Source organism: Mytilus galloprovincialis, chromosome 10, assembly GCF_965363235.1.
Source record: "Mytilus galloprovincialis chromosome 10, xbMytGall1.hap1.1, whole genome shotgun sequence".
NCBI lineage: Eukaryota > Metazoa > Mollusca > Bivalvia > Mytilida > Mytilidae > Mytilus > Mytilus galloprovincialis.
Window position 1 is genome coordinate 44721902 of NC_134847.1, and position 23847 is coordinate 44745748.

The window sequence follows — 23847 nt, forward strand, 5'->3', positions numbered from 1 at the left end:
CCGTTTGTATACATGTGCAACTGCTGCTATAAAAATTTAGAATTAAGAGGTTTTACTTTTGCTATACGTATTTCTTCTCAATTTTCGCAATAAATAAAACTTTGCCAAAATTTTGAAGTACGAACAGGAATATTGTTGGTATATATTACGAGGTACATAATGCCGTTGGCGATTTCCAATTGCTGCAACAATTTATTAATTTGTTAAAACTCCCTCGAAAACGGTTCTTCAAAATCACATGCAGTTTATCTATTCAGTATCTTGTTGAGGGGCCTGATGGGTTATTTTCGTTCTTCGTGATCGGCTCATTTTCGCTATCCTGATCTGTTTTTATACACATTTCTTTTTTATATTTTCGTGATCCGTGATCAGACTCCTCATTGTTAGATTGATAATTACAGCTCACAAAATCTAGACTGGATACATGTATCAATCAAAGTCCGTGTTGAACACTATATAAATAACACATAGCTGAGAGGGGATAGAGCAGATTGGTACCCCGAGAAAACATTGTCAACAGCGCGAACAAAAACCCAAATGATACATAAGTTGAAAGGACAAGGTATGATAAGGGCTATTTTTGGCCCCCTCTCCAAATAAGTTTATATTGATATCAATGATGGTCTTAGTGTAGACACTTGAAAAAATAATGATTTTATTGTGTTCCGGTGAAAGGAAGGTTGCCTAGCAACGGTTTTTCTTAAGAATGAAAATTATCACATAATAATTGCTTTATCAGTAAAAATTTAAATATTTGCAAAGAATATTGTTTGTCCAAGAAGAACTTGAAGTCACAAATGAAAATACCCTTTGAATTTGTTTATTATATGTTTAAAACTACCTTGGCAACAGAAATGTTGCCTAGCAACGGTTAAAAAATTGGTGCTTGCCACTCTTAAGTATGAATTAGGCAGTTGTTTGAAGATTTTTCTTTCCATTTGGAGTTTCATTCCAATATTTTTTCATATACATCTTTTTTTATTCTTTACAAATTTCGTATTGAGCATAGCAACACAAGTGTTGCTTAGCAACAGCAAAACATGTTTGAATTAAAGCCAACTACAAATCAATTAGTCATTATGTTGAACAAATTAAATCGAATGCAATGCAGATTGTCTGTTTGTGAACATGTTTAGTTAGAAATGAACGCTTAGTTCAATTGTAGGTCACTATACGCTGATCAACAACTAAGATACATAACAAGTGCATATCAACTATGCAATAATAGGTTTTTTATATTTTTTGAAGTATGAACTTAGTTATTTTTTAGGAATATACTTCCTAATACGGTGTTACACTATAATATAAACATCTAGATTATCATTATTTTTTGGACGAATTCTATATCGAGTATAGAATCCCACATCTTGCTTAGCAACAGCAAACATTTTTTTTTAAATTGTAGACCACTACAACACCTTTGTTTGACTTTCAATGTGAAAGTTTTTTCATGAAAACAAGAATATATAGGATTTAATAATTTGAGATGAGTTTGAACAGCTTTCAAAGATACTTAACAGTTAATGGAATCAAAGAGACGTGACTTGTACCACATACAGACATTCAAGGCCGTAGCTAGGCATCTTAATGTAGTGAGGCTAAATAATTGAGCCGAGCGAAGCGAGGCGAAAATCTTTTTTGGAGGGTATGAAATGAATGGTGCAAAATCCTGCATTCTAGGCATTTTTAGAGAGTTTGATAATGTTTTGAATTTGAACACTTTTTATATAAATTTTTCATATTTTAAGACTTTTACTAACACCAAATTTTTAACAACTTTATTTAAACTTATATGTAAGATAATCATCCAAATATCAATGATTTGAGTCTGCTGCCAGAACATAGAACAAACATGGATTCAGTAGAGTTTGCCAAATTTTTCTATTGCCGGTTCAGTCAAATCGTTTCAGACTCATAATTTGGTCTGCTGATATCCTTATCGCGATGAACATGGAGCACGGCAAGACCACACAATCTCTCGCCACTCATGCATGCTCTTTTCCAAGTTTTCAGTCGTTTAAGGGCAGTCTGTGTTTCTAAAGGTAGCACATTATCATCAACACAACGATCAATGTCTTCTTCCAATTCCTTCTCCATCAGTAATTCGTTAGCAGCATCGGTAGTTACAGTTTTGTTTGCAAAAAAGAATTAAGCTTTCCTGTAAGCACCATCATACAGTCGCAGTTACAAAATATTAAACTCGCTTTTATGCTGACAAAGAGTAGACAAACTAGGGATAGAATGAGATAAGATACAGGTATATGATTCTATCTATTGAGGCAGTATATCTGATATGGGTACAGGGGAAATTGGATGGAGTTTTTGACGTTTACATGTAGGTCCGAAATTTCCAATTATTTCTGGAAATAGTTGGTGGTATTTTTTAGTTCCAGAATCTATAAATTTAGGGGTTGGGGTGTCCGATTCCGAAACCCCAAATATAAAGAAACGAAATTCCGTAGTCCCGAATAAGTAAAGACGAAATCCTGTGTTAAAGGTTCTACCATTCCTCAATAATATCAAATTGGAATATTCTTTCAATTTTTAAGGTTAAAGAAACATGGATAAAAACTAATCCATGCATGTTTTATATCATTTTATTTATCTGTAAAGAGAAAGATTAAAGTTCGTGAAATGAATATGCAGACAGGACTGTCCTCTTGCGATGCCCAGTACTTGATTTGTCAAAAGTTGTTGAAACGGAGAAATGAATACGCAGACAGGACCGCCCCCTTCCGAAGACCAGTATACTTGATTTGTCAGTCTACTTATCGTTTTTGGATTGTACTAATGAAGTTATATGCAATACTCAGACTCTGTTCACAAAAATAGTTTACTAGAATTATTCCTTCTTTACCTTCAGTGTCGCTTTTCCTTTTTCTGCAAGAGCCTGTTTTTAACTAGAGATCCATGATGATTATCGTTACTAGGTTAATGTAATTGAGAAACATCACCTGTTGAGATGCTGAGTTATATCCAGGAAGAATAGTTTAAAAGGAATGATGACAAGTTATAGAAATCAAGGTTGAGACAGAACAACAAATGACTATTATATTTATATATAGTATAAAAAAATAATCAGTGTCGAAATTTTAGTGAGGCAATTGCCTCACTTGCCTCAAGGGTAGCTACGACCTTGGACATTGTGTGGAATAAAATGTCTAATCCAGGCAATTACGAATTAACATGATGTAGGGGTTGGAATAGGAATGTGTCCTCTGCATGGGTACAAAACCTATAGTGAATTAGAAACGACTTATCAAGGCAAAAAAAGGGGGGGGGATTAAATCATTTTTGAAGTTATTAACGAGGTATTAATTGACTTAAGAAATTAATCCTATTGTGCAGTAAAAAAAATGGCATAGCCTGTAAGAATATATATATATATGGTTTAAGGGTTGGACAATCATTTAACCATGAAAGTTAAAGGTCAATTAATTGTATCTTGAGATCAACGGTAAATGTCATAATGATATTAGACTGTTATGATATCTGAGTCATGACTATACACTGTATGTCAAATATCTTAAGTCAATGTATAAAAACTAAATAAGTGTAGACCCGGACAAGTGTGTATGAGAATAAAATTCCAAAAAAGAAGAAGAATAGTTATGTTTAACATAATGTATCCATTCATTTCATCTTGGAATCCAGGGAAAATTGACAAAGACAAGTGAAAACTGAGAACAGAATAAACTGATGTTTCTTTCACGATGAAATGGACTATGGTTTGAATGGTTTTACAGTAGTAATTTTGGGGCCCTTTATAGCTTGTTGTTCGGTGTGAGTCAAGGCCCCGTGTTAAAGGCCGTACATTGACCTATCATGGTTTACTTTTATAAATTGTTATTTGGATGGAGAGTTGTATCATTGGCACTCACACCACATCTTCCTATATCTATGGAACATTTTTGTTATCTGTAATTATGATGTGGATACTGGCAATGACGAAAAATGTTTTCACTTTCCTGTCAGTGTCAAATGATTTGTGAAATATCATGTAAAATGCATGTATGTGATTAAGTTGCATTTTGTATTGTTTCGTTTTGTTTTTGTGTTTTTGTAATTTGTTTATCAAAATGAACTACAGTTATAATTGGACATGCAAGTTACTAATAAAAGTATATAAGTTCGGGTTAGGGTGAAGGTTGTCGCCTGTTTAAACGTTTTCACATGCTGTGTTTGTTTGCAACAAGTAAGGAACCTGTTCGGTGGTTGTTGTGGTTCATACGTGTTCCTCGTTTCTAGTTTTTTTTTATATAAAGATTAAACCGTTGGTTTTCCTGTTTGAATTGCTACATTAGTCACTTGTGTGTCCTTGATAGCTTGCTGGTCGATGTAAGCCAAAGCTCTGTGTTAAAGGTCGTACTTTGACCTATAATTGTTTACTTTTTACATGTTGTATCCTGGAAGGAGAGTAGTATCATTGGCACTCATACCACATCTTCTTATTTCTATATATGTTGCAAAAGTTATTTCTTTTGGGTGGATGTGTATGTTTAAGCGTGGATTCATATAAGATGGATTCTTACAGTATGCACCCTTTTATTAATTCATTGTACAATTAAATAAATATAATAAATGAATTAAAACGCCTGATATCGTGGGTTCTGACACCGGCCTGGTCAAACCTAAGACTCAAAAATTGGTATTTGCTGATTTCCGTTAATCAATTGGCATAAAGGGGTAAGAACAAAGACTAGTTGGATCGGAGTGTCAAGTTAGGGTAATATGTCTTCCTGTGGACTGTAACCTTTTTAGCTATAGCACAATAAAAATCAATGAAACAAACAACCCATGCAGCAACACGATGTCCAAAAGTTAGCACTTTGTGTAAACATGAATTATTATTAAAATAGTCAATTATATGAATTAACTGTTTACAAAACTTTATATTGTTTGCAAAAACTACGGATAATATATTTAGGAATAAATAACCTTTATTAGCTGTATATCGCAAAAAAAAACAACATCGGAATATTGAGCCTTTTATGGTCTTTTGACATTTTTTTATTCGACCGTCACTAATCATGAGTCTTTTGTATGCGAAACACACGTCTTACAATCAAGATGTCTTTAATTATGATGCGTTTTATTCCTTTCATATTCAATACTTATTTTTATTCTTTTGAATATGTTTAAATTCATTCTACATGTAGTGCTGTTATTTAAGAAGACATATGATTGATTGACGTCCAGTGACAAATACTTTATGCATGCAAATTTTAATGAAAAGATATGTAGAGAATGATTTGCAAACAAGAAATACGAAGTAGCACGCGTTGTCGTCAAGATAGAACAACGGGAAGGCGGGTGACAATTACAAATAATAAGTCCAATAAATTTAACACCATGACCAAAACAAAACTCAAGATACATAATTTAGATCATAAAAGTGTTGGATAGTTTTGTTTAATCTTGATTATTGTTATACTTACACAATTAACTAATTAAAATTGTCACATGGTGTCTTCTTATGTCATATAAATTACAATGTATGTTATTATTCACAGTTCTGTAGTTTATTTCGCCATCGCCATCTGTATTTATATTAAATGATTGTCTAAAATGTTAACTTGGCATGCCATACTTGGTAGAAATGCGGACGTGAAAGAAAGCACTTTTCACAAAAGTGTCATCGGAGATTAAAACATTCCAGGGCGACGATTTCGTCAATTATGAAACAAAATAAGTATATGCACTGTTTGAGTATGAACCAGTTCTTATATTCATTCACAATTACGTTCCCAGAATTTCTCTGAAGTTTGTCACAGTTCCGTCTAATTTGGGTCAAATTTCGACGGTCTGCTAAAATGTCACTTTAAATTCAAGAATAATGAATTATACAGGATTATCCTGTTTTCCTGTCTCAAATATGTTTATTTTTCGTCCTGAGAAAACTAGCCATTATTATAGCGTACCATGAATACATTTCCGTCGGATCCAGTAAATACCGGAAATCATCTCCGGTCCGCAATTCGGTTAAAAATTTCGATGATTCAATGAAAACTACCGACGATTTTTGTCACTTTTTTGAATTTTTAACTATGAGCGTACTTACGACCCACTAAAATATTTGAACTGCATCAACATTTATGTTCAAGGAATGTCTGGTATAAATATGATCGTGGGTCGTAGGTACGCTCATAGTTTAAAATGCAGAAAAGTGTTTAGAAACTGCCATTTTTCTGGCCTTTCGCGAATCTTGAGGTCTTTACAGCAACAGAGCATGAATAATATCAGCGGAAGTTGAAAAATCTATTGATGTTTACAAAAATATAGGTTTTAAACTTTAAAAATAATGTATTATAATTAATGGCAGGTCACTTTTAATTTGAACGAAATTAGGGGGCCGTTCACTGATGCTTATCGTACCTTGTCCTTTATAAACATTTTTTTTTAAATATTCACATATATGCACTATCCTCACTATAATAATAATAATAAAAAAAAAAAACTCGATAGGAATTAGAGTAAAGACAATATGCATCAAACTTTAAAATATTATTTTTGTTTGGCTTTTAAGTTTGCAAATGACTAGTACTATTTGAATCCATGTATGTGTTCATGTTTGTTTTAATTTCTCGTGCCATTAAAACATAATTTTATATATTTTTTATGCATGACTTTCTGCAACTATCGGGGGAATAAAAGTTTACTGTTGTGTTTTATTATTCACCCGCCATACCGGAGAGGATTAAGTTTTACACTTGTCCGTCTGTCCGTCCGTCCTAAAATTTGTTCTCTAACTGTAGTTTGCCTCAACCAAATGTTAGGAAACTTATACACAATAATGCTTACCACACAACACAGATCAAGGATACATTTTAGGGGCTTCACTGTAACCGTTCTAGAGTTATGTCCAATAACATATTGAAAAATTGCTACATTTTTTTTCGTTTCCGTTCTCTAAGTTTAGTTTGCCTTAATCACATGTAACGAAACGTTTACAATATTCTTCTAACCATAAAACTAAGATCAAGTACAAATTTGGGTAGCGTCACTTTTATAGTTTTTATTTAATGGAATTTAAGTTAATAGACTTAAATTCAGTTATCGCCGGGGCCACTCACGGATTGTGTTTCATGTTTTAGATTTACCCAACATGAGTGACGTTTTATTCTGTGACGTCATTTAGTCCTTTATAGAATTTCATCGCAGCAAGCAAGCTGTTTAAATTTCGTAAGCGGTAAACTTGAAAATTGAAAATTGAAATTGTAAAGTAGACTAGTGTTAGAATTTGTATGGTTATAACCTGCCTCATGCTTCTAATGTTTATTAGAAGTAATCTTAGAAAGAATTCGTTTTATCGATCGTCATTTTTTAACCATATTTGAATTTATTATTTCATCGCCACGTGGAGAGCACATGCAAAGACTGAATGAGAAATTGGTCCCATGAATGTCGTTTTCATTTTTATAATTATTTATTTTTTACAAGTGTGAGTAATTAGATGCAACATTGTCCTAAGATTTGCTGATTATAATAATGTTTACCATGCGTCATTGTATATTTCTACATAGAATTAGATGCATGTATTCGTGTGTATAATTATCATGATATATCGTGACGACGAGTTTAATTTGTTTTTATTTTAGATTTTTTATATATTACTTTTTCCCCATATCTTATACTATTGAAATTGAGTATTGACAGATCGTCTAGTGCCTATGCCTATGGGTAAGCCTAACTAATTGTATTTTGCGCTGTAACAGATCATGCAGGTTAGTAACGTGTCTTTAATGATTATGTGTTGTGGGGCAGGTGTTATCTAATGAATTCCCGAAAACTTCCGAATTAAAAGTAATACATCGGGAATTGTGTATCTAGATCTTTCATAGCACATATACAGCAAATATTCCATGAAAGGATATGAACGTAAAAGGGACGTACTCTTTGGGGCGAAGGACCCAGGTTCGCAACCGGAAGTTCAACTTTCGATACAAATAAACAAAAATCTTGGAAATCTTGAACAGAGACCATACCCGGAGTTAAGAAGCAGTAGCCAAAAGAAATCATTGCTAAATGTTAGCTTGCTGGTGGATTTAAGCAAACATTATCATCTGTATATATCCGGCTATAAATTTTGCGTGTACCTACACATTTGTGTACTAAAAACTGTCAAGAGTCGTTCATCACAGTGACATGTATACATTTTTTTAGTTGCTACTACTCTCTAGCCTAGACTAGGTCGATGTGGTATGAATAGTTCCGTTAAATCAAGAATTTAGCCATACAATGTATGTCAACAGGCCACAGCTTGAATTATTGCAATAACTCAATTATAATAAATATATACAAATATTACACTATGTTACTATCAACTGACTATGGATTTAAGTTTAATAAATATATAAATCTGTAATATACTAATTTTGAATTATTATTTTTTTTTTTAAATTATTGTAACTATTATCGACACAACTACATGTATGAGTATATATGGTGTACCATTTGGTTCAAAAGGTATTTTTGTCGGTTAACCGCTATTTATATACCGGTTAACCGCTAATTTTATCGGTTAATCGCTATTTATATGTCGATTAACCGCTAATTTTATCGGTTAACCGCTATTTATACCGATTAATCGCTATTAATATGTCGGTTAACCGCTATTTTTATCGGTTAACCGCTATTTTATCGTTTAACCGCTATTTCTTAGTGTTAATAACTTTTAATTTATCGTCTATGCACAAAACAAATAATTATTAAAAATAAGTAAGTGATTGATGGAGGAGGTTTATCGCTTAACCTGTTAACACAGTAATTTTAATTGCTTACTCCTCCCATTTTGGTCAATTAAAATTACTTGAAGAACGCCCACATGTTCCGAGCGTTGAGCACGTGGCAATATTATAGCACATACCACTATATCGCACGTCAGTAATCTTTATTTTATTTATGACAAAACGGATTGTTTTGCATGAATTAATCACCAAAAAATGGATTCATTTACTTATCAGCTTCCCCTCTTCTCCCACCCTACTTCCTTTTTATATTTACGCCGACATAACCACACGGTAGACGCTTTCCTGGTGGTAGAATTTCTCCTCTTCATTCCTTAATATCATAATTTCTAGATCGATTTGTGAATTATTGTTGGTTGGTTCATTCTCTTTATAAAAAAAAATGGGAAAACATATTAAGCGCTAGTTGTTTTTGGCTTTTTAACCATCTTTAACGCTTCCAAAGGATACGTAAGACGCAGAAATTAACAACTATAGGACACATTCAACAATGAGTAAAACCCATACTGCATAGTCAGCTATATAAGGCCTCGAAATGACAAACGTAAAACAATTCAAACGAAAAAACTAACGACCTAATTGATGTACAAAATAATAAACCAAAAACCAAAACTGTAACACAGCAACAAAAAGTAAATAAAAAAACATTGGATGACAATAAAGTAGAATGTGCCATGGGAGTTTAAAAAACATTTAATGGCACAAGTAACACGATACCGAATTGCATATCTCCCGATTTTTTAAATATTTTGTACACTTTTTGACTTTAATCCGAATTAAATCGGAATATGAAATACAAAATAGAGGTCACAATTTTTGTTTTTTTGCAATTTTCATTGGAAACTTAAATTTTATGCCAGGTTCACACTGCCGATCAGATCAATTCGATGATCCCTATTGTCCCTATTCCACCACCAAGCGAAACCAAAATCTTGATCGGGCCTGTTTACAACTTCTACCGACTGTTATTCGACAGACTGTACACGACTTTAACTCGACCATCCACGACTCCAACCCGACCACTAATTGATTAAATATTCGATAATTCCGACCAATTTACGATCCACACGATGTTTACTCGACTTGTTAGACCAAATCAATGATACTCGTTCACAGCCTGATCTCTACCAAACCAGATCGACCGAATCGTATAGATAGTCGGGAATTAGTCGGGTATATACAATTTTTATATAAAAACATCATATTTTATTATGCGACGCCGCAGTGTAGGGGTCATTAAGACTAATACCGAGTTCCACTATAAAATTTATACGTCGGGTTGCTTTGCTACAACTAAAAGTGAAAAAATGGGGTATAAGTGTTGCCTTTGTCCATCCGTAAGTACATTGTGTACGTACGCTCTCTTCAAGCTTCGTCACAACCTTTGACCTGTCTCTCTGTGCTCTATAAATCCAACTGCTTCATTTCCATATAGATATTCTAATGGTTTTACTCGGACCTTCTGTGCACTACTGAATTTAACCAAACAAACGAAGAATGTGTCCATGGGACATAGATATTGCCCCAGCATGCATATAACGTTATAAAGGTTCATTCCCCAAGAACGACAAAAGTGACGCCTTCCAAATTCGATCTTGATCTGTGTTTTATGATAATAAGTGTTGTGTGTAAGTTTCATAAAATTTTATTGAGGCTAAACAAAATTAGAAAACGGAAACAAATTGTGAGGACATACGTAGAAGACGAACAAGAAGGCGTAGACAGCAACGGATGCCGAGACGTCTAGGTTAGGCAGTGTGTAACACGGCGACCACTGTGTGAGTAGCATCAGAGACTTGCAGGAGTTCGACAAAGAGGACCCCAAAACTTCTTCAGAGTCTAAGCTGATATGTTTTGGGAGTTTAACTGGTCTTTAAATTTCTTGAAAATGACACCACAAAATGAGATTTGTCACTGGATTAGTACTTATGTTAGATAGCAATATACATAAATTTGACCATCCCCTTTTCCTTGCTTTTTTACAAATGAAGCTTGCTGTTTGTGTCATATATATATGCATACATGTATGTGTGTATCCATGGCAATTACCTATTGGCTAAAAACTATTGTAGAAAGGTGGTAAAGCTGTCATATATTTCCCAAAAATTGACCAGAAGTAGACTTGTAATCCCCTGGAGTGAAACCTTTTCTGAAACTGTTTACGTATAACTATCAAGAGATCAAATCAAAATCAGTTGTCTTTCGTCTTATTTTCTGTAAAATGGCGTCATAAAGTTCGTTTGTACGGTAACAAAAAGTTGTTCATTTCTGTACTATTTGGTGTCCTGTGGAGAGTTACCTCATTGGCAATCATTACCTGATCTTATTTTTATACTACACAACAGTCAAACAGAAAATAGTTCATAAAACAGGTAAACCCCACTTTGGAGGCTTTATTAGTCATTAGCATTCTAATAATCATTTTTTATTGCACAATTACTTTCATATCTGAAAAAAACCAAGGGACCAAAATGCAGAATCTATTTCCCTTCCGGAACACCTGCACGAGATAGTCCCAGGTTTTGTAAGGTTTCGTGTTGCTGAAAAAAGTCGGATTGTCTTATGCCCCGCCGAAACAAAGAGACATTTAGTGTTACACTTGTCAATCCATTCGTCCGTACGTCTGTTCATTCCACATATTAGTTTCCGTTCTCTAACTTTGGTTTGCCTCTATTAACCTAATGTTATGAAACTCATACACACTGCTTATTACTAGTATCCTAATCAAATATCACAGATTAAATATCGTTATATGCGAACGGGGACTAAAGCGTCCTGATAAAGTGCACCAAGGACTCTGGTACACTACTGCAACTACAAAGGATTATTCTCAGTCACACTATTAGCCCTCGTTGACGCATATTACAAGTTTATATGGTACAGAGATGGAAGTGCGTCTGACTCTTCAACCATTCTGAATAGAGGACTTTGATTGAGGAACTAGAAACACCCACTGCCCGGCGATATGGAGAACACTCATACCGGTACCTCATGATGAATATGATGCATTACCATTGAGATCTGGATGAAGCCGTACTCCAGATATATCAAAACCGAGACTATCTTATGCACTATTTCAAAATGCCAGCAGGTTCGGTTGAGTGGCAAGAGAGTATGATTTTGTTCATCAGTGCTATTGTAAATTAAGCTACTTGTAGTTTTATCGTTAAACCACTGGTAGATGTTTTGCCTTTTTTTACGTTTCAAAAATGATTCGAAACGTTTGTATTTATTTATTTATTTATTAGATTTACTGCTCTTTTCTTGAAAATGACACCACTAAATGAGACTCGTCACCGGATTGGTACTTATGCAATATGACAAGCGCAATGTGTATTTGGTGGGTTTCGTGTTGCTAAGATTTTAGTTATAAAAATTAATGAGTTGTGGACTGCTGTTTGTCTTGTCGTCGTTTTTAGCTTTTTTCCATGGCTGGGTCGGTTTGTTCTTGACCTCTGGGTGTGATTGTTTGTTTGGTATATTTGCCTCTGTTAACGTACAGCTAAGTACGGTACACGGGGAAATTTTTGCGAATTTCATTTTCGTACATTTCAAAATAACAAGGACAATATATTCTTGCGGGAAAAGTTATGAGAGTTAATTAGATCTACACATCGAAAAGTGGTTGCGTTTGGTCGAATAGAGATTGGGTATTGGTCGAGTTGGTCTAGGATAAAAAAAAATATTAGTAGTCGCAGTGATCGATGACGTTGGTTGAGAAACGATCGCATTTTAGTCGAACAAAGGTCGTGATGATCGAGTACTGATTGTTCAAATATTTGTATTCAGACCAAACTCGATCCCTTTACGATCCTTTTTCGATTGACTGGCTTCTCGATGCTTACTCGAATGTTTTTGAAACGTCAAAAACTCTCTGAAAGAAAGTCAGATCGATGACGAGTAAGGTAGACCACCCCGAACATTCTTGTCGAACTAGCCAGACCAGCCTCCCGATCACTTTATCTGTCTTGATCGGAATTGATATAGTTGATCTGATCGGCAGTGTCAACCTAGCTTTAGCTTCAAAAATACTAGACTTCTTTGTTACTTAATTAAATTCTCATCAATAAAATGACCTTTAGCTGTCATATATCACCATTTCAAAACCAAATTCTAAATTGTTGAATTAAACAGCTTTGCATAAAGTTTAAGCTATAGAAACCATGTATATCCCGAATTTTTCGTGTATAATTTGTTATGCCAATTCATAGCCAATGTTTAAATCTTTAAGAAACAGATGCCGAATCACTATAACGACCGAAAAAAAAATCCCTAGGACAGTGTGAAAACCTTAACACATTAGCACATTTACCCTAAAGTCTTAATGCAAATTAATTGACTAAATTTGTGGCTAAATTATATCATCTTATAATTATTTTGCATTAATTTTTTATCCCTCATTTTTTTGCCAAGTAACAACATCAAAAGAGCTATATAAATGTTCGTGAGAGTCGGGCTCGATGATATTAAAATTGGCTTTAACGAACGCAACCTATGTATTACTGGTAAATTATTAAACCAGGGATATCGTTACCATAAATTACTTAAAACCTTTACTAAATTTTTCCATAGATATAAAGATTTGGTTTTGAAGTTTGGTTGTACCTGTAGAAAACTTATTTCAAACGGGATAGCACATCCTCATGTTTACGGAAATGTTGTTAACCGTGCCCGGAAATTTAGAAATGATCCATGTAAACTTGTTGCTCCTTTAAATAGATTTATTCTTAAAGGTTACCTATTCAACACTGTAATAAGATCATTGAATATTGTTTTTATTGGTATAAATATTGATTTTGTTATCAGTAGATTAAAAGCTAACTAAATATTACTAGTATGTTATATACATATACATTTTCATGGATCTACAATCTGTCGATACCTGTAACTTGGCATTGCACAAGGTCATATTTTTCTCTGGCTGTTTATGACGTCTTTACACTAAATCCATTGTATGTTGGATGTGTACGGATTGAGTGTTTAGTCTTAGAGGCATGATTTTTTTATTAGTTGTTAGTGGCTTTAAACTAGCTGTCAGATAACTGCGAGTACTCTCAGATCTGTTCATTGTGACTTTTTGTGTCGGGATGTATAAGTACCCGGCCACGTCCACTTGTATTTTTTGTCTATCTGATGAGTTAAGCCTTTTTCAACTGATTTTTATAGTTCGTTCTTATGTTGTACTGTTATACCACTGTACCAGGTTAGGGGGAGGGTTGGGATCCAGCTAACATGTTTAACCCCGCCACATTATTTATGTATGTGCCTGTCCCAAGTCAGGAGCCTGTAATTCAGTGGTTGTCGTTTGTTTATGTGTTACATATTTGTTTTTCGTTCATTTTTTTACATAAATAAGGTCGTTAGTTTTCTCGTTTGAATTGTTTTACATTGTCTCATCGGGGCCTTTTATAGATGACTATGCGGTATGGGCTTTGCTCATTGTTGAAGGCTGGCCGTACGGTGACCTATAGTTGTTAATGTTTGTGTCATTTTGGTTTTTTTGTGGATAGTTGTCTCATTTGCAATCATACCACATCTTCTTTTTTTATATTTGAGAGTATTTTCATAGATTGAAATGATTTCCGTGTACATATTTTATTATCATGCATAAAACGATGCATCCAATGTCGTCTGATAGGACCCGACACTGCTATAGTATGTCGGCAGTTATAGCTTGGGTTTGTCCTCTAGCTTAGACTTGATTATAATTAAATAAAAAAAAATCATTTACCAGTACATGTTAAATCAGTCATAAATCTATAAATGATTCATCAATATCATGACAGATATGCCATCATTAGGGCATACAACTATCAATTATCAATTTCCCCTAGACTTTTGTGATTGCTCTACATAACTAATGGTTCAACATTTAACACTTGTCCTCGTCAGACTGCAATAAATTTATGCGAATATTTCATGATACTTTGTATTTTGCTATTAAAAAATAATGAATATATTCTTTCTTGTTTAAGTTTCTGTGCTGCAATATTTCAGTAGAATCAATAAATAATATTATTATACTTCACGTTAAAATGCCATATTTTGATTGGCTAATACGAGGGTGTCATTTTACTCTATCACATAGCTGAGAGGGTGACAATTTTTTTGAATGTTACCCTCTCGTCTCAACCAATCAAAAATCGACAATTTAAAGGACAATGGATTGAATTTACATCAAGTAGTTGAATACAATGCTTAAGTTTGACGTTTTGGATCAAATTTTATTATTTAACTGTCAAAATAAAAAAAACCAACATCTTGTTGTTTACATTTCTAATACTCGTAACGTTGTTATGTACGTGACGTCATAGAAAATCCTTTTGAAATAAAATTTATCTGTAAAAGACAAAAATGGTAGGACGTTTAGTATAATAAATTAAATAACATAGCTGAGAGGGTGATAGAGCAGATTGGTACCCCTTGAAAAAGCATTGTCAACCTTGGCTTCGCCGCGGTTGACAATGTTTTCTCGGGGTACCAATCTGCTCTATCACCCTCTCAGCTATGTGTTATTTATATAATAATACATATATATATATGTTTTGTAATTATACTAGTTTCGTCGTTTTTGACGTTATCATAACCACTTATACTAATCTAAAATTTGTTAGATTTGTATTAATTTTAATGGTCACCTGTTGTTTCTGTATCAGTCGCTTCATCTTTAATAAACCCTTGGAATACATGCTGTGATGGACACTATTGTGATTCAGATTGATAACATTTGTTTCTTTTAAATGTATTTCAAGGTCAAGAATGCCATATGTTGTAAATCTTAAACCTTTAGTTACAATAACACCCATGAATAGTTTGACCAGACGATGCTGATCTGATGCTCCATTATATATTATAAATCCATAACCCTGAATTTTCCGTGACGTTTCGTTTTCAGCAGAAACTATCTTATTCATTATTTCAAACATATAAAAATTTGCCACAGATTTCAGGTTAAAAGACTGCCGTCAATTATCGGACCTAGTACATTTATTGTGGTTTTTTATTTTTATTTTTTAATATATATTTTTTCCAATAAATTCAAACAAAAAGTAATCTATAATGAGTTTCAGTCAACAGATGTATTTTATTACATTGACCGTTTGAACATCGACTTTGACTAAGTCAGTTTGGATTTTATAATTTTATATGGAGCCCAGGGCCGTAACTACATGGTCTGATGTTGGAAATAAATTTTTAAAAGTTTAAAACAAAAGCTTTTCTTCAGATCATATTGTTTTCACGGCGAGTGTCTTGCAAAAATCAGCTGATTTCTCTTCACTTTTTGATGTTGCCCCTGTATATTTTTCGTGATCCATCTTTATAATCAGTGTTAAAGGTCTATTAATTGTAGTTATGTGTCTTATCTGTACCCGGGTTTGTTTTTTGTTCATTTATTGTCCTACTTTTTGACTAAATTCTAAGTGTTGATTTTCTTTTGCAAATCTAGTAATTTTTTTTAACTTGGGAGTTTTCTTATACGAAGGACCTTTTGTCTAATTAAAAAAACTACATGAAATTGTTAGAATATTATCGAAATTAGAGCTACGATGACGGGTGAACGGTTGTGTGGTTTGACAATGCTGCATGTCCACCGATGTCCAGATATTGTGCGAGAAAATATTTTAAGAAAATACGATGCTACTGAACACAGAAAAATTTATCCTTTCTTCATGGGAGAATTGACTTAATATTAAAGAATAAAAACTGGCCCTCTTTTTTGTAGATAAAACCAGATAGCTGACATGCGTTAAATTAACACGAGGCCACCAATCTCCCGGTATTAAGTCAATTAAAAAAAAACCATCAATGTATTGCCATATGACCTTTAACATTGAAGGACTAAACTTGCATTAAGTCGTGCGAATATCAATCTTTTTATGCCATATGTAGATCTTATTTGAGTTGTTTGGTTACTGCGTGTTGATGTTTAAATCCAAAATCATTATTATTTACTTCTTAAATAAGAAAAGTCAAACAAACTTTAGTTAATCGCATGAATTCACCGTTACAACGTACGGCCATGGTTACAAGTAGAATATAAAATGAATGAAGTGGTTATCGCGCATTAAATTACATACAATCAATATTTCAAAAATATAGTCTCATCATTTTATGCCATTTATATTAATACAATATGCATTAAAATCTTTTATCTTGAATAATGCAGTTAGGTGAAATTAAACAAATATCTGAAATTAAGAATTGATACTACGGTACTCTAAATCCGAAGAGTATTAGTACAGAAGCGTATTAGCGCCACACATTTTTATTTTTTGTTTTTCTTCCTATCTTATCGTTATAACACAAACATTTGCGAAATAACACAAACATGTGTGTTCTAACACAAAGTGATCTTTGCGATATAACGCAAATCTTTGCGAAATAACGCAAACCTTTGCAATACAACGCTAACCTTTGCGTTATAACGCAAATATCTTGATTGCAATCATTCATTAAGTTTTGTATAATGTCCGTCTCTCATTCATTTCGGTTGTAATTTACTAGTTATTGTAGATAAAAAAAAATCCTATGATGGTTTACTTTAACGAATAGTGACTTAGATGGAGTTTTCTCATTGGCACTCATACCACATCTTCTTATATTTTCTGCTCATTATTGTTCAATGATATGTTCTCATTATTCAAGCATTTTACTTTGCAATGACTACAAAGGTGATAAATTTTAATATATTCAGGCTCCTGCATTAATAACTGCTGTTTCTTTTAAATCTTTAATAAGATTATATTAAAAACAAATGTTTGCGTTATTTCGCAAAGGTTTGCGTTAAACGCAAAGATATGAAGAATAATTTAAAAAAAATGTGTGGCGCTAACACGCCTTCCGTATATTAGTTTAAGTATAAGCTAAAATAATTGATAGGTAATCGGGATTTCCTTTTTGAGATATTTTTTTTCGCGGGAATTGGCTGACTTGGACTTTTACCTTATTTAGCATAGGCAATATTTGGCTCTCAATCGTGAGAGAAGAAAAATAGAATCAGCTTGAATTTGGTTAATGACCTTTTATGAGATATTGATTGATTGATTGTTGGTTGCTAGGCGTTCAATGGCAAATATTTCATGCATATTCAGGACGAGAAAAAATTAAAAATAAATGCATAGGTAGGTTCTGTAATAGAGCATCCGGGATTAAGGTCAGATAAATTAAGACAACCAAGGAAATGAGGGTATATTGGATAGGGACAGACATTTAGCCATGCGGACTCAGCATGGAGTTGTTGCAAGGAATCTTAATTTTCAAAGAGCGTGTCACTCTCTTTACACATGACATCGGATTGGATGTCTCCATTCTGACCAGATGTTGCTGCACATTTGTACATCCCGCACAGCCAAACAGATGACCCTATTTGACGAGGGTTTTAATACCGGTCTCCAGTTACCCTTGTGGATATGATAAATTGAAGTCTTATATGCAATGAAAAGAGGGTAATACATGTATGGGGGAAACATGTTACCCTGTATTGTTAAAAAACAAACCACAAGGAGTCCGAAAAGTTCACACAAATTCCTAAACCTGAGATGAATACATGCTTACATGTAATCCTCTGTTTCTAATTTCCGTCCCAAATTCCTTTTTTGCTTTAAAAAAACCCACCCATTTTCAAGTTGGTTACTTACTAGTAATCCTCATTCCTTATTCGTTACATTACACGCTTATATTGTAATTTCACCTCTAAGAATCCATAGCTAACACCTGGGGTTTAAGTCATAAAACTTTGCTCAGTGTTCGGAGCACACAAATTATGCTCGAAACATGAAATCTAGCATTTTGATTGGTTGATTTTGGAGTATGAGTACAACAAATTTATTCGAAAGTTTTATGACTTTAAGGCCAGAGACAGAGTATACCACACTCATTACAAGCGAATAAGGAATGAAAGGTAACAGTGTATCAGTCGAGCGCCGAAACCAGTGTGTACACACTAATAGGGTTACTTCACATAAAAGAACCCATAGCTAACACCAGAGACAAGAATAAAATCGGAATTAAATGGAACGTAAAACACACGTATTACAAACGAATAAGGAACGAATATTAGTAACTGAGTATCAGTCGAGCGCTCAAACTGGTTCATACGACTTAATGGGGTGATTTCACCCCGAAGAACTCATAGCTACATGTAACACCAGAGACAAGAAAACAATTGTAAAGATTTGTTTAAAAGGTACAACGTATTACACACGTATTACAAGCGAATAAGAAACTAATAGGTAAAAGGGTATCAGTTGAGCGCTGACACGGGTACATACGCGCTAATAATGTTATTTTACTTCTAAGTACCCATAAGTTACACTAAAGACAAGAAATTTGTTTACAACAATTTATTTGAAAAGTGCAAAGTATAACACACGTATTACAAGTGAATAGTAGACGACGAAAAAGTAACCGGTATCAGTCGAGCGCTGAAACGTGTATATATACACGCTGATAGGGTTATTTCACCTTTTAGAACTCATAGCTAACACCAGAGACATGAACAAAAATGAAAAGATAAAATTGAGAATACATGAGAATGCATATGTCAGGCAAAAAGACAACAACCCGACGAAAGTGCAGATAACATCCGAAGGCCACCAATGGGTTTTCAACGCAGCGAGAAAATCCCGCACCCGGAGTGGTCATCAGCTGGCCCCTAAATAAAATTGTGTACTAGTTCAGTGAAAATGGACGGTCACACATAACTCTAAAAGTAAACATATACAAGTACTAAAATAAAACTAGATACCCTAAGGACCATTTAGTTAAAGTTTGAAGGTATTTGGCCCTTTATAGTTTCAGAGGAGAAGATTTTTTAATAGTTAACCACGACAGACGACGGACGACGACGGACGCAAAGTAAAAGCATAATCTTAGATGGGGCCCTTCGGGCCCCGTTGAGCTTAAAATACACAGACTGACAAAATCAAGCTCATGACTTGAGACAGGCGCAAAAATACGGAGTTGTCAAACCTAGAATTTATTTAAAAGGTGCAACCTATAACAAGCGAATAAGGAATGAATAAGAAACAGGGCAAAGTCGAGCGCTGAAGCGGGTACATACGCGCTTATAGGGTTATTTCACCTATAAGAACCCATATAGCTAGCACCAGAGACCAGAAAAATCAGAATGATTCTTTTTAAAGGTGCAACATATAACACACGTATTTTAAGCAAACAAGGAAATGATAAGTAACAGAGTATCAGTCGAGCGCTGAAACGATTACGGGATCCCGCTTACATGTTTAACCCCGCCACATTCTGTATGTATGTGTCTGTCCCAAGCCAGGAGCCTGTAATTCAGTAGTTGTCGTTTTTTGATGTGTTACATATTTGTTTTTCTTTCATTTTTGTACATAAATTAGGCAGTTAAGCCTCGGTCAGACCTTACCGGATGGCACTAACGGACGCCTAACGGATGAAAATAAAAGTTGTCCGTTGACAAAATTGTTATCCGTTGGGAGTCCGTTGATGTACTGACCGAATAAAACGGACGCTTAACGAATGCATAACGGACATGCAACGGATATGCAACGTACGAGAAACGGAAACGTACCGGACAGAACGGATGTCGAACGTACACCCAACGGACGAGTGCCGCATAAAACGGACACCTAACGGAAGCGTATCGGATAAAGCAGATGAACAAGATATACGGAAAAATTAAAGACGACAATACTAATACATGTAAATCGCATAAATATTCAAAATGTTTCTGTGTAACTGGTTTTGGTTTGTTCTTCAAAATGCCGCCAGAGGGCAGTGTCTGGCCTGAATAAGAGCTGCTTGATTGTGAAGACGTGCCTTTACTCTAAGATCGATTATGAATTCACGAACCTTAAGAAATCTGACATACCAATAATTGGCATTTCTGACGCGAAATTTTCAATTGGCATTTATCCGTTTCAGATCCGTTCACCATCCGTTTTATCCGTTATACGTCCGGTAGGAGTCCGTTTCTCATTCGTTTTACATCTGTTTTATCCGTTTAACGCCCGGTAGAAGTCCGTTGGTGAATTTATCTCCCAGACCTCCAACGGACGTACAACGGACACGTAACGGATACAAAACGGAAACGAAACGGACAAGTACCGTACAAAACGGACGGCTAACGGACGTTCACCGGACATTTTATCCGTTGGACGTCCGTTCAAAGTTTTGAACATGCTCAAAATTTTCCACCGGACAGAACGGACGTCGACGGATAAAACGTACGCTTAACGGACATGCAACGGATATGGACGGACGTCTAACGGATAAGAACGGACGTCTAACGGACATGAACGGATTGAAAAAAAGTTATCCGTTAGGCGTCCGTTCGAGCTATCCGGTAAGGTGTGACCGAGGCTTTAGTTTTTCTCGTTTAAACTTTTTTACATATGTCATTTCTACGGGGCGCCGAATGGGACTCTTGTGGTTTTGTACAAAATTCATGTTTGTCATTAACAAAATCATTTTTGTCTTACAAAACTATGTGATACAGACTTGTTTCATTTTTGTCATCACAAAATCCATTTTTGTAGACAAAATTCTTTTTTGTAGACAAAATTCATTTTTGTTATGACAAAAGTTAATTTTGTCAAAAAGGTATGCAAATATAAACTCATTTGCATACAAAATTGACTTTTATTACCTAATATGGAAATTAAAACACAAAAGTCAATTGTGTGAGACAAAATTGACTTTTGTTAATTTTGTGAAACAAAATTCACTTTTGTCTCAGTCACAAATATCTCACAAAATTGAAATTTGTCTCACAAAATTGACTTTTGTGAGACAAAATTGACTTTTGTGAGACAAAATTGACATTTGTGAGACAAAATTGACTTGTGAGACAAAATTTAATTTTGTCTCACAAAAGTCAATTTTGTCTCAACAAAAATGAATTTTGTCTCAACAAAAATGAATTTTGTCTCACAAAAATGAATTTTGTCTCACAAAAATCAATTTTGTTGAGACAAAAGTCAATTTTGTCTCACAAAGGTCAATTTTGTCTCAACAAAAATGAATTTTGTCTCACAAAAATGAATTTTGTTGAGACAAAAGTCAATTTTGTCTCACAAAAGTCAATTTTGTCTCACAAAAATGAATTTTGTCTCACAAAAGTCAATTTTGTCTCAACAAAAATGAATTTTGTCTCAACAAAAATGAATTTTGTCTCACAAAAATCAATTTTGTCTCACAAAAAACAATTTTGTTGAGACAAAAGTCAATTTTGTCTCACAAAAGTCAATTTTGTCTCACAAAAGTCTATTTTGTCTCACAAAAGTCAATTTTGTCTCACAAAAGTCAATTTTGTCTCACTAAAATGAATTTTGTTGAGACAATAGTCAATTTTGTCTCACAAAAGTCAATTTTGTCTCAACAAAAATGAATTTTGTCTCAACAAAAATGAATTTTGTCTCAACAAAAATGAATTTTGTCTCAACAAAAATGAATTTTGTCTCACAAAAGTCAATTTTGTCTCAACAAAAATGAATTTTGTCTAACAAAAGTCAATTTTGTCTCAACAAAAATGAATTTTGACTCACAAAAATGAATTTTGTCTCACAAAAATCAATTTTGTTGAGACAAAAGTCAATTTTGTCTCAAAAAAAGTATATTTTTGTCTCACAAAAGTCAATTTTGTTTCACAAAAATGAATTTTGTCTCACAAAAGTCAATTTTGTCTCAACAAAAATGAATTTTGTCTCACAAAAATCAATTTTGTCTCACAAAAATCAATTTTGTCTCACAAAAATCAATTTTGTCTCACAAAAAACAATTTTGTTGAGACAAAAGTCAATTTTGTCAATTTTGTTGAGACAAAAGTCAATTTTGTCTCACAAAAGTCAATTTTGTCTCACAAAAGTGAATTTTGCCTCACAAAAGTCAATTTTGTCTCACAAAAGTGAATTTTGTCTCACAAAAGTCAATTTTGTCTCACAAAAATCAATTTTGTCTCACAAAAATCAATTTTGTCTCACTAAAATGAATTTTGTTGAGACAATAGTCAATTTTGTCTCACAAAAGTCAATTTTGTCTCAACAAAAATGAATTTTGTCTCACAAAAGTCAATTTTGTCTCAACAAAAATTAATTTTGTCTAACAAAAGTCAATTTTGTCTCAACAAAAATGAATTTTGACTCACAAAAATGAATTTTGTCTCACAAAAATCAATTTTGTTGAGACAAAAGTCAATTTTGTCTCAAAAAAAGTATATTTTTGTCTCACAAAAGTCAATTTTGTCTCACAAAAATCAATTTTGTTGTCACAATGAATTTTATCTACAAAAAAGAATTGACTTTTGTGTTAAATTTTCACTTCTCACGATTTAACAAAACTCAATTTTGTCTACACAAAAATAAACACAAAATTGAATGGTGTGACAAAATCTCAGTTTTGTATGCAAATTGTTCACAGAATCCAAACCAAACCTGTTTTGCATACAAAATTGACTTTTGTCGCCCAATATTCAAATTAGGTAACAAAAGTAAAGTCTGTGTTACAAAAATGAATTTTGTCATGACAAAACTAACTTTTGTCCACCGAAAGATAATTTTGTATGACAAAATTGAAATTTGTAGTATGCTACAAATTTTGTTAAACTGAACTCGTTTTTGTTGAACAAAACTCACTTTTGTCCGTACAAAATTGAATTTTGTCGACAAAAACACAAGAGTCCCATTCGGCGCCCCGTAATTTCGGGGGCTTTTATAGATGACTCTGCGGTATGGCTTTGCTCATTGTTCAAGACCGTACAGTGAGTTGTTAATTTCTGTGTCATTTGGGCTCTTGGGGAGAGTTGTCTCATTGGCAATTATACCACATCTTCTTTTTTATACATATGCGCTAATAGGGTTATTTCACCTCCAAGAACCTATTGCTACATGTCACACAAGTGACAAGAAAAAAAGTAACCGTTTTTTAAAAGGTGCAACGTTTAACACATGTTACAAGCAAATAAGTAACAGGGAATCAGTCAAGCGCTGAAACGGGTACTTTCGCGCTTAAAGTAATTTCACCTATTATATACAAACAAGAAATTTTACCAGTGATATTAAGAAAGTAAAGCACGTAAATTGTAGACATATAAGGAGTAACAAATAAGGACTAATGAATA

At 33.8% G+C, this 23847-nt stretch overlaps 1 long non-coding RNA gene across 1 annotated transcript in view; it reads left to right on the forward strand.

Moving 5' to 3' along the window:
- The first annotated feature begins 7583 nt into the window (after nt 1–7583).
- Nucleotides 7584–23847, forward strand: part of LOC143047628 (uncharacterized) — a 37845-nt gene continuing 21581 nt past the window's right edge. The window contains exon 1 of the long non-coding RNA XR_012969620.1: nt 7584–8199. This is a non-coding gene — a long non-coding RNA (uncharacterized LOC143047628). The remainder of the gene's footprint in view (nt 8200–23847) is intronic.